This window comes from Eschrichtius robustus, chromosome 4 (assembly GCF_028021215.1).
Source record: "Eschrichtius robustus isolate mEscRob2 chromosome 4, mEscRob2.pri, whole genome shotgun sequence".
Classification (NCBI taxonomy): Eukaryota; Metazoa; Chordata; class Mammalia; order Artiodactyla; family Eschrichtiidae; genus Eschrichtius; species Eschrichtius robustus.
Genome location: NC_090827.1, coordinates 79,633,807 through 79,648,040, shown reverse-complemented (window position 1 = coordinate 79,648,040; position 14,234 = coordinate 79,633,807).

Sequence of the window (14,234 nt, the reverse complement as noted above, 5' to 3'; positions counted from 1 at the left end):
TAAGATTTTCTCTTTGATCCCTGGATTATTTAAGAGCATGTTGCTTCCAAGTTTGGAGATTTCTGTTATCTTTTTAAATTGATTTCTAGTTTGACTCCTTTGATGTCTGAAAACACACTCTGAATACTCTGTATGATTTCAATTCTTTTCAATTTGTTGAAGTTTACTTTACGGCCCAGGATGTGTTCTGTTTTGTTATATATTCTATGGGTACTGGGAACTTGAAAAGAATGGGTATTCTGCTATTATTGGGTAGAGTGTTTTATAAATGTCAATTATATCTTGCTGGTTGATGGTGTTGTTGAGTTCTTTGGTATCTTTGCTAATTTTATTCTATTTCTTCTATCAATTGTAAGAGAGGACATTACATTGAAGTCATCAACTATGATTGTGGATTTGTCTGTTCCTCCTTTTAGTTCTATCAGTTTTGCTTCACATATTTGGTACCTCTGTTGCATAAACATTTAGAATTACTATATATATATATATATATTTTTTTTTTTTTTTTTGGTGGATTGGCCCTTTTATCATTATATATGTTCCTCTCTGTCTCTGGTAATTTTCTTTGCTCTGAAGTCTACTTTATCTGGTATTAAAATAGGCTCTTCTGCATTCCTTTGATTAATATTTGCATGATGTAACTTTTTCCATTCTTTTGCTTTCAACTGGCTCCTATATCATTACTGACGCATATAGTTGAGTCCTGTTTTTAAATCCACTCTGCCAATCTCTGTCTTTTAATTGGTGTATTTGGAAGATTTCTGTTTAATGTAATGATTGATGTCAGTGCATAAATGTGCCATTTTAATTTTTGTTTTATTTGTTATCACTGTTATTCATTTCTCTGTTTCCTTTTTCCTTCCTTTCTGTGGATTACTTGAATAATTTTTAGAATTCCATTTCTGACTTATCTGCAGTATTTTTGATTGTATATTAATATAGATATTTTTAGTAGTTGTAAATATTACTTTATATGTACATAACTTAACACAATCTACTGGTGTTGCCATTTTACCAGTTCAAATCAAGTGTAGAAAACTTACCTTTCTTAATGTCCCTTTACTCTTCCCCATTTATAATGTAATCATTGTAAATATTTTCTCTACATACATTTAGAACCAAAGCAGACAGTGTTATCCTTTCTACTTCCACCATCAGATATACTTTAGAAAACTCAAGAGGAGAAGTAAATTCTATTGTATTTATCTGTGCTTTTGCTGTGTTCTTTCTTCCTTCTTAATGATCCAAGGTTTCTTCCTTTATTGTTTTCTTTCTGCTTAGAGAACTTTAGTTAGCCATTCTTTCAGCGTAGGTATGCTAGTGACATATTCTCTTAGTTTCTTTATCTGAGAATGTTTTGATTCCTCTTTCATTCCTGAAAGATATATTTTCACTGGAAATAGGATTCTGGGTTGATAGTTCTTTTTTCTTTCAACATTTGGAAAATGTGTCACTGGCCTCCATGGTTTCTGATGAGAAATCCAATGCCATTCCATTTGTTTTCCCCCTTTAGATAAGGTTTTGCTTCCCTCTCATTACTGTCAAGACATTTTTCTGTCTTTATTTTTCAGAAGTTTGATTATGATGTGTCTTGGTGTTAATTCCTTTAAGTCAATTATGTTTGGGATTCACTCAGCTTCTTGCATCTGTGAACTTATATCATTTGGGGACTTTTCAGCCATTATTACTTCAAGTACTTTTTCAGCTTAACCCTCTTTTCCCTCTCTCTTTGAGACTCTGTTGACATGAATGTTAGATCTTTTTTTATAGTCTATCTTGTGTATAAGTAACGTCATTCTGATAAATTGCAGGGATGGAGTTTACCATTTTTCCTACAGTCACAGCCAGGCACTGCCTCCAGCATGTATTAAAAAAAAAAAAAAATCCATGCCTACTGTAAATCCATTTCTCTCACAGTGTGTGACCTTCTGTGAGGGCTCCCATATTTCTTTCTTTATTAAAGGCAGGTTGGGACTTCACAGCATTTAATAGGCTCTTTATCTCTTAAAGAAAATTTTATGAAGGACTTATAGAAAAGGCAAAATGAAGCTTGAAATAATGGAAATAATTTTTAGAGAAAAAGATCAAAGTAGTAAAAAAGATTAAATATAATGCTTTGTTAAAGGGCTGGCTTTGAACATAATACTTTCTCAGAAAAGCTTTAAGAGAAATAAAATGGTGCTCAAAATTCCTAATGCAGCTTCAGAACAGAGTGATTTACCCTTGATTAACAGTTGGAAAGCCCTGTTATGAGCCAGTCTGAGCCTCCCTTATTGAAGACAGGTGCTTGCAGCTAAACAGTTTATCAGTGTTCATAAAAACAATCAAGTCCATCCCTTATGTAAGGTCTGGTCCCCTCGAGTGGGTTCATGCCTTTGCTGTCTAGCCAAACTCAATCCTGCTTGATTGACAGGAGTTAAAACATCATCATTTGTTCCTGGAACAAATCTGAGAGTGTCCCCCCACCCCAAAAGTGACTCCAAAGCCCCCAGAACTTCCCCTGTTACCACTTTCACACTTTACTGATACTCCTTCTTGAATGTCTGTCTCCTCATATACACTCTGTACTCTGTGACATCTGACAAAATCCCGTCTTTTTTCTCAGCACATGAACCATGTACTGGCACATGGGGGCACTGAGTAAATGTTTGTCTAATAAATGTCTAAGTGAACAAGATCTCTCTATAGGTGTAGAAAAAGTTCTACCCACTCCTAACTCTATACTTCATTCACTCTGTAATTTATTCCAAGAAAGTTTTATGGCTGTCTACTATGTGCCAGGTGAGGTGCTACACACTGAAAGTACAAGAAAATAAAATGTGATTTATATTCTGGCCAGGAGCTCCCATGGAAATATCCTGCCTGACCTATGCTCTCACATGTTGGGTTGGGCTCCTACATGTGTCCCTAGGTTAGGGTTTGGCAAATTATGGTTGGTGAACCAAATCAGGCCACTACCATTTTTGTAAATAAAATTTTATTGAAATGTAACAATGGTGATTTATTTGTGTATTGTCTAAAAACGCTTTCACACTAGAATGACCTGTAAAAGCCTAAAATATTTACTGTCTAAACATTTACAGAAAAATGTTGCCAACCTCTGCCTTAAATCATAAATTAGGGAATGTTGGATATGCCCTCCCCTTACCTGGAAATTCCTGCGATGCCAAAAAGCAGGCAAAGACATGGCTCCATCCGTTAGCCAACACATCTTTTGGACAAGACTATTGGGGAAAAATATTTAGTTAATAAACAAAATATATATTGTTCCCCAAAAATCTGCAGACCACATATTACTGTTAACAACCTGATTTTACTGGACTGTCTTCTATCTGCATTAAGACTCCCAGGATGGACTCACAGGACTCACTAGCAAAGGTGGTCTGTAGTCAGAGTTCAGGGCAATTGTTTGGCTCCCATTATTTAGAGGTGGGGGACACGTGATATTTAAGCATGCGCAATATGCAGCTCACACCCCATTGGCCTTGAAGTCAGACTGTACCTGGCATGTTTGAGGAACTGCCAGGGGTTCAATGTGGCTGGAGGGAAGTGAGTGAGGGGATGCAGTGGGGAATAAGATCAGAGAGCTGGGAGGGGATGAGGAGCTGGCCACTGAAAGGACTTGGGTTTGAACTCTGAGTAAGATGGGAGCCATCAGTAGGTTTTGAGCAGAGGAGTGATCTGATCTGATTTGTGTTTTAAGAAGATCACTCTGGTGAACACATGGGGACTAGACTGGGGCGGGCAGGCGGGAGAGGGTGAAGCAGGGCCATTGGTGAGGAGGCTGTTGGAATGATCCAGATGAGACATGATAATGGCTGGCTGAGCCCAGGAAGCAGTGGTGGAGGTGTAAGAGGTGGTTGGATTCTGCACTTTGAAGATGGAGCCAATAGGATTTTCTGAGGGATGAAATGTAGGAAGAAGAGTCAAGGAAGGTTCCGAGGTTTTTGAACTGATGAACCAGAAGGACAGATTGCCACTGACTGAGATGGGAAAGACAAGGAGAATTGGGTTTTGGGGGGTGAAATCAAGAGTTCATCTTAAACATGTTTGACATGTCTTATTTTTCCTGAATTTCATCCCCTTCCCTTGAATTACCCTTATTTAAAAACCGGGACCTCTACATTCTTTCTTTCAATAGTTGATTTACAATGTTTCAGGTGTAGAGCAAAGTGATTCATTTATACATGTGTACATACATATGTATTATTTTTCAGATTCTTTTCCATTATGGATTATGACAAGATATTGAATATAGTGCCCTGTGCTTTATAGTAGGTCCTTGTTGTTTATCTATTTTATATAGAGTGGTGTGTATCTGTTATTCCCAAATTCCCAATTTATCCCTCCCCCTGCCTTCCCCTTTGGTAACCATATGTTTGTTTTCTATGTCTGTGAGTCTATTTCTGTTTTGTAAATAAGTTCATTTGTATCATTTTTTTAGATTTCACATATAAGTGATCTCATATGATATTTGTCTTTCTCTTTCTGACTTACTTCACTTAGTATGATAGTCTCTAGGTCCACCCATGTTGCTGCAAATGGCATTATTTCATTCTTTTTTAATGGTTTAGTTGTATTCCATTGCGTGTGTGTGTGTAGACCACATCCTCTTTACCCATTCATCTGTTGATGGACATGCAGGCTGCTTCCACAGGCCCTCTACATTCTGGTTTCTAGACCTGTCCCACTCCCTTCCCTTCATTAACACCCCAACCAAGAGATGACAGTGTAGCACAGTGGTTAAGAGTGTGGACTACAGAGACAGAATTCTGCACTCACATCCGGGTCTGCTACTTCCTAGCTGTGTGACCTTGGAAAAATTGCTTAAGTTCTCTGAATTTCAGTTTCCCTATTCGTAAAACAGAAAAAAAATAGTCATTGCTTTCCCCTCGTGGTTGTTGTGAGGATTTCGAGGGAGATTATATGAGAAACTGGCAAGCGTACTGTATAAGTGTTCTCTCCCTGGCTATATCCCAGTTTCCTGTATCCAAATTTTTTTCCAGTTTCCTGTGCCATATCTCAGGACTGGGGTGTGAGGATGAGGTTCTTAGGGGAGGGAGACAATGTGGGGCAGGTGAGAAGGGAGGAGCCAGGATCTAGTACAAGGATCTTTGTCTACTAGACTGGCCTGGGGCTTGGGTGCAGGTATGATTGCCCAAAGAGAGCTGCCCAGATGGGCGAGTCACATAAGGACTTAGCACCCTGCCATCTCTTGGAAATAAACCATAATGCCACCCAGGTGTAAGAGGGGCAGATGGTGAGGAGGAAGCCAGGACCTGACTTGAGGCACAGTTAGGAGGAGAGGGCAGTGGGTTAGTAGCTAAGCAAGTAATGCCTGGTGTCCAAGCCCAAGGCAAGAAGTATTAAGATTTTACAATGGCCTGCAAAGGGCTTCCAGGAAGAAATGGTGGGATTCTAACAGAGGCTGGAACACAGTGATGGAGAGTACGCATCATCTGGAAGGTTTTTCTATGGCTGGGGCTCTCCGGCAGAGCCCAGGCCCTTGTGGTGAGTAGGTGAAAATAACAGTTATTCCTCCAGACCCATGACCCAGGTGTCGCTACCTGAGTGCTGGGCTCTGAATCCCTGTCCTTCCCATGCCCACACACCCTAGTCCCTGGGACTGAACCATTGCTTTTATTTCAGGAAACTCTTCCGCGGCCCAGTTCCACTGTTAGGGAACTAACAGCGTGTTATTCACCTCACCCTTTGATGAGCAGTTGAGTTCTCCAGCTTTGGAGTCAACACTGGTCACTGCTCTGCTATATAACAGAGCACTTCTCTCATGCTCTCAAGCCTCAGTTTCCTGATCTAGAAAATGGGTATACTAGTAACACCTCCCTCTCAGCATTAGTTGTGTGGATTCAATGAAACTTAGCACTGAATCTGTCACACTGCGAGTGTTCCTGGGATGGCAGCTATGATTATGATCATGAAGTTGACTTGCCCGCCCAGCCTACTTTTCACTGCTTGGTCATCAAGCTGGGTGATTACCTCTTGTGGTACAGAAAAAGATGAAAGGAGTCGAAATTTCCTTTTGTAGTTTAAAAACTGGATAAGGATGCAATTCTTTAAAAATTTTTCATGTTTTTAGCAATTACATATGATGTTCTTATGGAAAGACCACTGAAAGATGGTCCTTGTTTGCATGTACGAATTCCAGTGCATTTATTAAGAAACAGTCTCTGGTTTTATAGTCACACCTAGATGTATGAGGTGTAAAATTCAGGAGGGGGAAAAAAGAAATCCCTCTATTACCATGATGAGCATTCACATATCTAGAGCAAAATAGTTCTGCTTCAGAAAATTCTAATCAAGGCAGCCTTGGTGTTAATTTTTCCTATTCGGGCAGCCCGTGAGGCTACCTCACAAATGCCGTTTAATTCTTTTTAAGGAGATACTGCACCCACCGATTGTCCAGCCCCTCACCCTAAGGAGAGGTCTGCACAGCGTTTGTAGCAAAGCATTTTCCTCTAGCTCCCATCTGGTTCTCTAAATTAGCAGAAGTGCTTCTGCAGAGCAAGATCGTATTATGCAGCAGAAGCCACAAAGATGTCAGAAATTCTATTCCTAAGAATTTATTCTAAGGAAATGTTAATAAGAAGGCAAAAACTATATGCAAGAAGATGCTTCCCGCAACATTAACTAAAGAGGAGTAAAAATATGAGAAGTGAACTAATTGCACAATAATGTGGGAAAGTTTAATAAGTCATGAAATATTGAAATTTTGAAATTTTGAATATTGAAATATTGAAAGTTTTAAACATGAAGGCTTTGCAAACATAGAAAATGTTTTTGATGGAATGTTAAATGAAACGGCAGAATACAAAATAGACATTGCTTTGCGGTTGCAAGCGTATAAAATGCTTATATGTGGATGAGCATGGGTAGATAATGGGCAAAAATGAAACATTACTTGAGGTTGCTGGAAATAGAATTTGTCCCTTCAGAATATTTGTCCATGCTGTTGCCATGACAACTTTTCAACAAAAATGTTTAAAATAATTAAGTAAACCAGAGGGACCAAAGATGTGGACTCCCTAAGGCTTTGTGAAATGGTGCACTGCTTAAGAGAGAAAATGCCTCCTCCGTCAGATCACCTGCTGACATGCATCTTTTCACTGAGGCGGGAAGCTACTGTTGCCAGTAAATCTTCAATATGTGCCTCATAGACATCAAAGGCCCCAAATCTATGTAGCCAGAGCTAGAAACACTTGCTGCCTCCACCAGGAATTTTACAGTGATTGATTTCCTGTCCAGAGAAACTGGGTCTGGATGAAAGAAAAAGTTTGACTTACATCCCTTTACCTATAGGAATTGTAGGGTCCATGCTTTGAATAATTAGTTCTTCAAGCCAGACTAGGCTTGTAAACAAATTCATTCTTCCTGCTCTGTAGTCGTTCACTCATTCATTCATTCACTCACTCACCAAACCTTTTTGAAACGTCTTTCATGTGCCCAGCATTTGCTCTGCATGAAGAATTAAAATGCATAAGAAATAATCTTATCAAGAACTCAAAATCTAATTGGGAAAGACAGACATATCCTCAAGTTTACATGATGAGTTAAGGTCTTGCTTTCATCATCTGTGAAGTGGAGAGAGGATTTAGTGAGGTGACATGTGTAAGAAACACCCAGGAAATAGATAATACTTGGGAAATACTGGTTTGTTTCCTATTAACATTGATCATTGGGCTGCTGTGGTCATTCTAACACGGAGGAAAAGCAGAATTCCTAAGATTTTACTGATTATAGGAAGGGAAGGCTCCTCAGATGCGGGGACGCTTATCCTGGACCCAGGAGGATGGATGGGATTTCTCCAGCGAGAAGAGCAGGGACAGGACCATTCCAGACAGAAGGAACCGGGTACACAGGTACAGAGGGGGTAGAACCATGCTACATGCATGTCCCTCCATGAGTATTGCTCTATCACGTTTGACTAGCTTGGGGTTCAAAATTAGGTGACAATAGTTTCAACATTCTCTGGAAATAAACAAAGACCAACCAAATGAGATCAAGCAAAGAATACTTACTCAGAGCTTGCTATAGAAAGGGAGTCAGTCACCATCATTTATGTTTTGGCAGACTCAAGGGCAGAGGGGTAGGAAAACTTTACAGTGGGGAAAATGGAAGGCTTTGGGTGTGCCCTGATTGAAGGCTATTGGCATGGGGAAGCTGGAGGTGGGCTAACGAAGCAGGCATCCTCTGTGATTGGTTAGGAGTACATATCCGGCTTTCTCTGATAGGTCCTAAGTTGCAAGCAGAGACAAAAATTAGGGAAGCTGTCAGCTATTAATCAAGGCCTGGCCATTTAGGGAAGATTGTTATAGGAGTTACTGTTTGGCTTCCTGGTTTGTTCCTAGAGATAGTCATCTGACTTCCTACAAGTCTGACTTACAGCAGGCTGGCTTCCTGGGCTGGTAAGTCTCAATAATGAGTTGATTTCCTGAGCAGTTGCTGCAGATTGTGGGTCAGAGTTCTATCCTTATAAATGATCTGGCCGTTGTCCATTTTGTGTATTGTCTCTCAATTGAAATTAAATGTCCTGGGTCCCCCATCTCACTTAGAGTGAAAATGTTTTTCTTTCCTCCTAGGGTTCCCCTAAGGGCTCACTTGTGTCCAAAGGACCAATTCTGAAGCCATGAAAGATGTCTCCACCCTGACTTCAGCCCCCAAGCATGCCCTGTTACCCCAGAACATGCTTCATTCTTCTGCATGCAGTTGTCACCAACATCCCAGTAGTCTGGGGAGACATGGATCTTTCCCTCCCGCCAGTCCTGGTCCTGGGCTTGGAACTGGCCCACATTCAGTTCAAAGGCACATTCTAGCTTTTCCTGCCTCACTGCCGGAGCCAGAACTCAGCTCACTCTTAGGAAGCAGACACTGGATTATAATTGGCAGCAACTTTAACTATGATTTTGCAAAAGACAGATTTTTCCCACAGATGGGTATTTTTTATATTTCCCTCTACCAAAAACAAAAGTTAAATCACAACTTTTTCCCCACCAAAAGCACTTCTGTGAAAAGCTCAAATAATAGAGCCCAGACCTGCTGTTTTTGAATAATAGAGCCCAGACTTGTTGTTCTTCTAGTGAGATGACTTTGTACTGGGATAAAACTTAGAGAATGAAGAGGAATGGGGAGTTAATATGCTGTTTAGACCATCTGAAAAATCAGATGTCTCTATCACTCTCTTGGCAAATGTTGAACTGCAATCAATTCTTGGATGAATTCTCTGACAGGTGCTCAAAGTGATGACATTCTGGGCTGTTGATTAAAAAGTGAGCCATATGTTTTAGATGCCAGTTGTGCAGACAGCAAAGTCAATAGTTAGTTGAGAAAATGTAAGAACCTGGCTGATATTTTCCCCAGATGGATGGCAGGGTTGTCGGCAAGTGAATGAAGTATTATTTTTTTAAGGGTTAGGTCATAAAGAATAAAGAGATCATTCTTGCCAGAAAAGATAGAAAAGGCATTTAAAAATCATTTTTAATCTGCTTGGATCTCCATCAGTTTATTTTCAAAAGGTGAATTACCCTTCCATTTAAGAAAATAAATGTCCACCGAATGCCTGCTAGGCTAGCTTTTGATTTCCTGCAGGAAACAGAGACTTTAAAGGCAACCAGAATACAAAGGAGAGGGTGACTATTATATTTTGGTTGTTCCTCATAACATGATTCTGAGCCACAGCAGGATTGCTGGCTAATAGAATAAGGCACTTTGGTACAAAGAAGAGCTGTCCTCAAATCACACATAGACCTACTATGTGCAAAATACCATACTTAATTCTATGGTAGATGATAAAAGAAAGGTGACATCTATCTAAAGCAGTGGTTCTCAACCAGACCATTCTGCCTCCCAGGGGACATTTGGCAATTGTCACACTGTGGGCGGTGCTACCAGCATCTAGTGGGTTGAGGCCAGGGATACTGCTAAACATCCTACAGTGCACAGGACAGGCCCACAACAAAGAATGATCTGGCCCTAAATGTGCTGGAGAAATCCTGGTCTGGAGGAAGCTGTGTGCTCCATTCCCTGAGGAAGCTAAAACTGCTGGTGAGGGAGATTGCTCTGGGATATATTGCTTAGAACAGGGAGGCAGCCTGACCCTCAAAATCTAGCGGGAGTGGCTTATGGGCTAGTGATCGCTCCCACCCTCCTCCTCCTCCTCCTCCCTGTCACCTCACCTTTCCAGCCTCCCCTTCCTGGGATGCCCCATGGATCAGCTATCACTTCCCGGGCAGCCCATGACTCTTGACCTTTGTATGTAAGTCCCTCTGCCCCCACTCACTCTCCTCCTTGCTCTCTGGCAACTTCTTAACTATCCTTCAAGACCCCGTTCAGGGACTTCCCTGGTGGCGCAGTGGTTAAAAATCCACCTGCCAATGCAGGAGACATGGGTTCGAGCCCTGGTCCGGGAAGATCCCACATGCCGCGGAGCAACTAAGCCAGTGTGGCACAACCACTGAGCCTGCGCTCTAGAGCCCGCGAGCCACAACTACTGAGCCCGCGTGTCACAACTACTGAAGCCCGAGCGCCTAGAGCCCGTGCTCCACAACAAGAGAAGACACCGCAATGAGAAGCCCGGGCACCACAACGAAGATTGACTCCCTCTCGCCGCAACTAGAGAAAGCCTGCGTGCAGCAACGAGGACCCAACACAGCCAAAAATAAATAATATATATAAATAAAATAAATACATTTTTAAAAAGACCCTGTTCAGATGCTAGACACCTCCTTTGTGACACCTTCTCTGACCCCCTCCTCCCAGTCGACTCTGTCCTTCTAGGCAGAGAAATTCCCCGCCCCGCTCTGTCTCCCACTATAGCATTCATTACATCGTATTGTGATTGTTTTTTGCGTTTTAGAGAAAAGTGAGCTCCTGAAACTTAGACATGGAGCCGTTCCCATCTCTGTATTCCTAAGACCAAACATCACGTCTGGCATTAGTAGGTGAGCAATAATTTTATGCCAAATTACTCCTTTAAAAAGATCCCCAAGTACTATGTCTTTCCCACAGTGAGCCCAAATTTCAAAAATAGAGAGAAACAGCTTTTGTTGTGATTCAGGGAGAACCTGTGCTGTCTGGGTTTTATGGAAATCTCCTAGCACAATGCCTGACACAGATTTTATTAAATGGGCATTGTTTTCCTTTCCAAGCAGCCAGGGTGGCTAAATGAGTTGCATGGTAGAGATCTAGGAAACACGCCGGTGTGACGGTATCACATCACACTGCTGTTATAAAGACTGTTGATTGTTGTCGAGCAAAGTGTAATTCTGCCCAGTTCTTACCATTGCCTCTCGCCTCCATCCTGGGTCCCGTTCTTCACTGACAAAGAAGACCAGATGTACAACCAGATCCATCCACATAGAGGTGTAGCTGAGAAGGGGCTGCCTAGTTAAGAACTACGTGGTCCATCCTTCTTGATTCTAAGTGGATATAAGACTAGATCTCACCAACAGAATGCGTGCAGATGCCACGTGTGTGCTGCTGGCCCAGTGCTTTTAAGAAGCAGTATGCCTCTTCCACACTCCTATTCCTCTTCTGCCAGCCAGGTGCAGATACCAGTGCAGCCCCAGGGGGTGACAAAACCATAGGAAAGGTCGAGCCTGGGTCCTTGAATCACTGCATTAAGGAGAGCCATTGCCAGAAACCTTGGACTATTATACTAATGTGAAATAAACTTCTATTCTATGGTATATACTTTAGGATCAATTTGGTACAGCAGTTCAGCCTACCTTAATCAATACACCATGTTTTTATAATTAAAACAAATAAAGCAGTGTCCAAGGTGACAGACTGAACATGATGTTTATCCCCTCTCCCTCCCATAATCACACTAAAATGACATAAGGAATGACAGCCAGGACAGGAGGGGCCCATCAGAGAAGAACACTGACTGAGTGGAGTGGACAAGGCAGCCCCAAGTCCAGAGGGGTGCACAAGGAGGGAGTCTTCCGTGTCTTCGGGATTCTGCCTACTAAAGTCCTGAGGACCCGCCAGCCCTGGAAAGATACAGTGGAGGGCAGGAGTGAGAAGTGAGGTACAAAATAAAGGTATTATTTAAGAATCAGTCTATGGAGCAAAACGCCCACCAGTGACCTCCCCTCCCCAGTACTGTGCTCAGAACAACCAGCAGCCAGGCGTCTAGCTCCCCCTCTGCCACAAAGAGAGAGACTTCTCTAAAGAGACGACATGAGCTGCTTAGGAATAACCAGGGCAGCTAGTGTGAGTGTTGGTGTCCCAGATAAATTCTCTGCATTCCAATGTTTGGAGAGGCCCCGGAATAAGAGACAGCCCCCTTTTCACCCTGAAGTGAAATCTATTAGCCAACAAGCTCTGCTCCCATAGACAGAGCTCCGAGCCCTCCTGTTGATTGATTGATATCCAAGTATGAATTAGTAACTGAGGATCTCCAGAAATTTGAAAACAAACTGAAATGTCAGAGAAAGACTAAGATAAGCAAACTCTTGAGGAAACAGAGTAATTCTGTGAACTCAAGAGATCTTCCTTGCCAAAATCTCCAATGATATTGTCAAAAAATTTTAAGACAGTGTAGCATGTGTTTACTGGGGAGAAGAGACAAGTTTCCCATGCAGAGAAATTCCAAATAATTTATGTAAATAATTTCATGTTCTCCTCTCGGGAGAGGAAACATAACTCCCCAGGCCTTGGGTGTGGTCTGCACATAATGACTTCTTCCAAAGAGTAGAATATGGAAAGTGGGCGAGGGAGAGGGTAACTCCACATGGAGAAACATGGCAAGCATTGCCTCAGGCAGGTGGCCGAGACCAACCTTGACCATCGTACATCATGTTGATAGAATGCACCCTTGATAGGGTGTGAAAATGGAATTCTACCACTGCAGTCTTCCTCCCAATAATCCCTAACCCCAGTTTTATGGTAAGGAAAACATCAAACAAATTTCAGTAGTGAGACATCCTGCAAAATATCTGACCAACACTCCTCAACACTGTCAAGGCCATCAAAGACAAGGAAATTCTGAGAAACTGCCACAGCCAAGAGGGACCTAAAAAGACATGATAACAAGTGTAACATGGGATCTTGGATGGAATCTAGGAAAAGAAAAAGAGCATTAGGTAAAATCTAAGGAAATCTAAACAAACTGTGAACTTTAGTTAATAATAATGTATCAATATTGGTTCATTAATTGTAAACCATGTATCATACTGGTGTCAAATGTCAATAATAGGGGAAACTGGGGGCAGGGTATATATGAGAACTCTCTGTACTATCTTTCCAATTTTTCTGTAAATCTAAGGCTGTTGTGAGAGATAAGTTCTATTTTTAAAATGTGGTGTCTGAATTCAAAAGGTCAATAGTCAAGTTTAAAGAGAAAACTGAAGAATTTTCTCAAACTGTAAAACAAACAAACAACAAGAAAATGGGACACTGCAGTAGAAAGGTAAGAGATATAAATGATTAATTTGGGAGATTCAACTTACCACTAATGTGGATTCTAGAAAGAGAAAATAAGGAAAAAGGGAGGAGTGGAAATTATCAAAAGAGTACAAGAACATTTATGAAATAAGACATGTCTTTAAAATAAAAGCATCTGCCAAATGTCAACCAGGATAAATGGGAAAAAAAGACTATTAACTGTAATGTTCAGTTGTTACATTGTTTGAAAATATGCAATTCTGCTACAGAAGAAAAGAAAACAAATGGGATGGATGAAACTCATAACATGTCTAAAGCATAGATAAGTAGTGAGTAGAGAATGTGTTAGACATAGAAGGGGTGGAAGAACTAAACGATAACTAATATTCATGAGACACTAAATATACATAAGGCACCCAGATACTAAATATTCATGGTATATTAAATATACAATGGACACTAAATGCTCATAATTCACTGAATATACACAACTAGTATTCAGAGACCTAATTCAACCACCCATTAGTGACGACCATTCTGGCTCCATGTGTCTTCTCCTCAAGAAACAACAATAAAACCCACGGCTACTAAGCTGGCTAATTGGCTAATTATAGCTATAGCCAGGCGTACTTGTCCTGCATTTCTCCAGCAGAACAGGTCTCTGCCATTGGCCCAGGGTAGCTTCCATCTTCAGGTGCCATTGCATAAACACATCCAACTCTGCTCCTAATAACCAGCCATCAGTGGGGAAGGCTGATGCAGCAGAGAAAGAGGGTGAGAGATGACACGTGCACATGTGTGCCCCAGGACAATCAGGGTCATTCACAGTT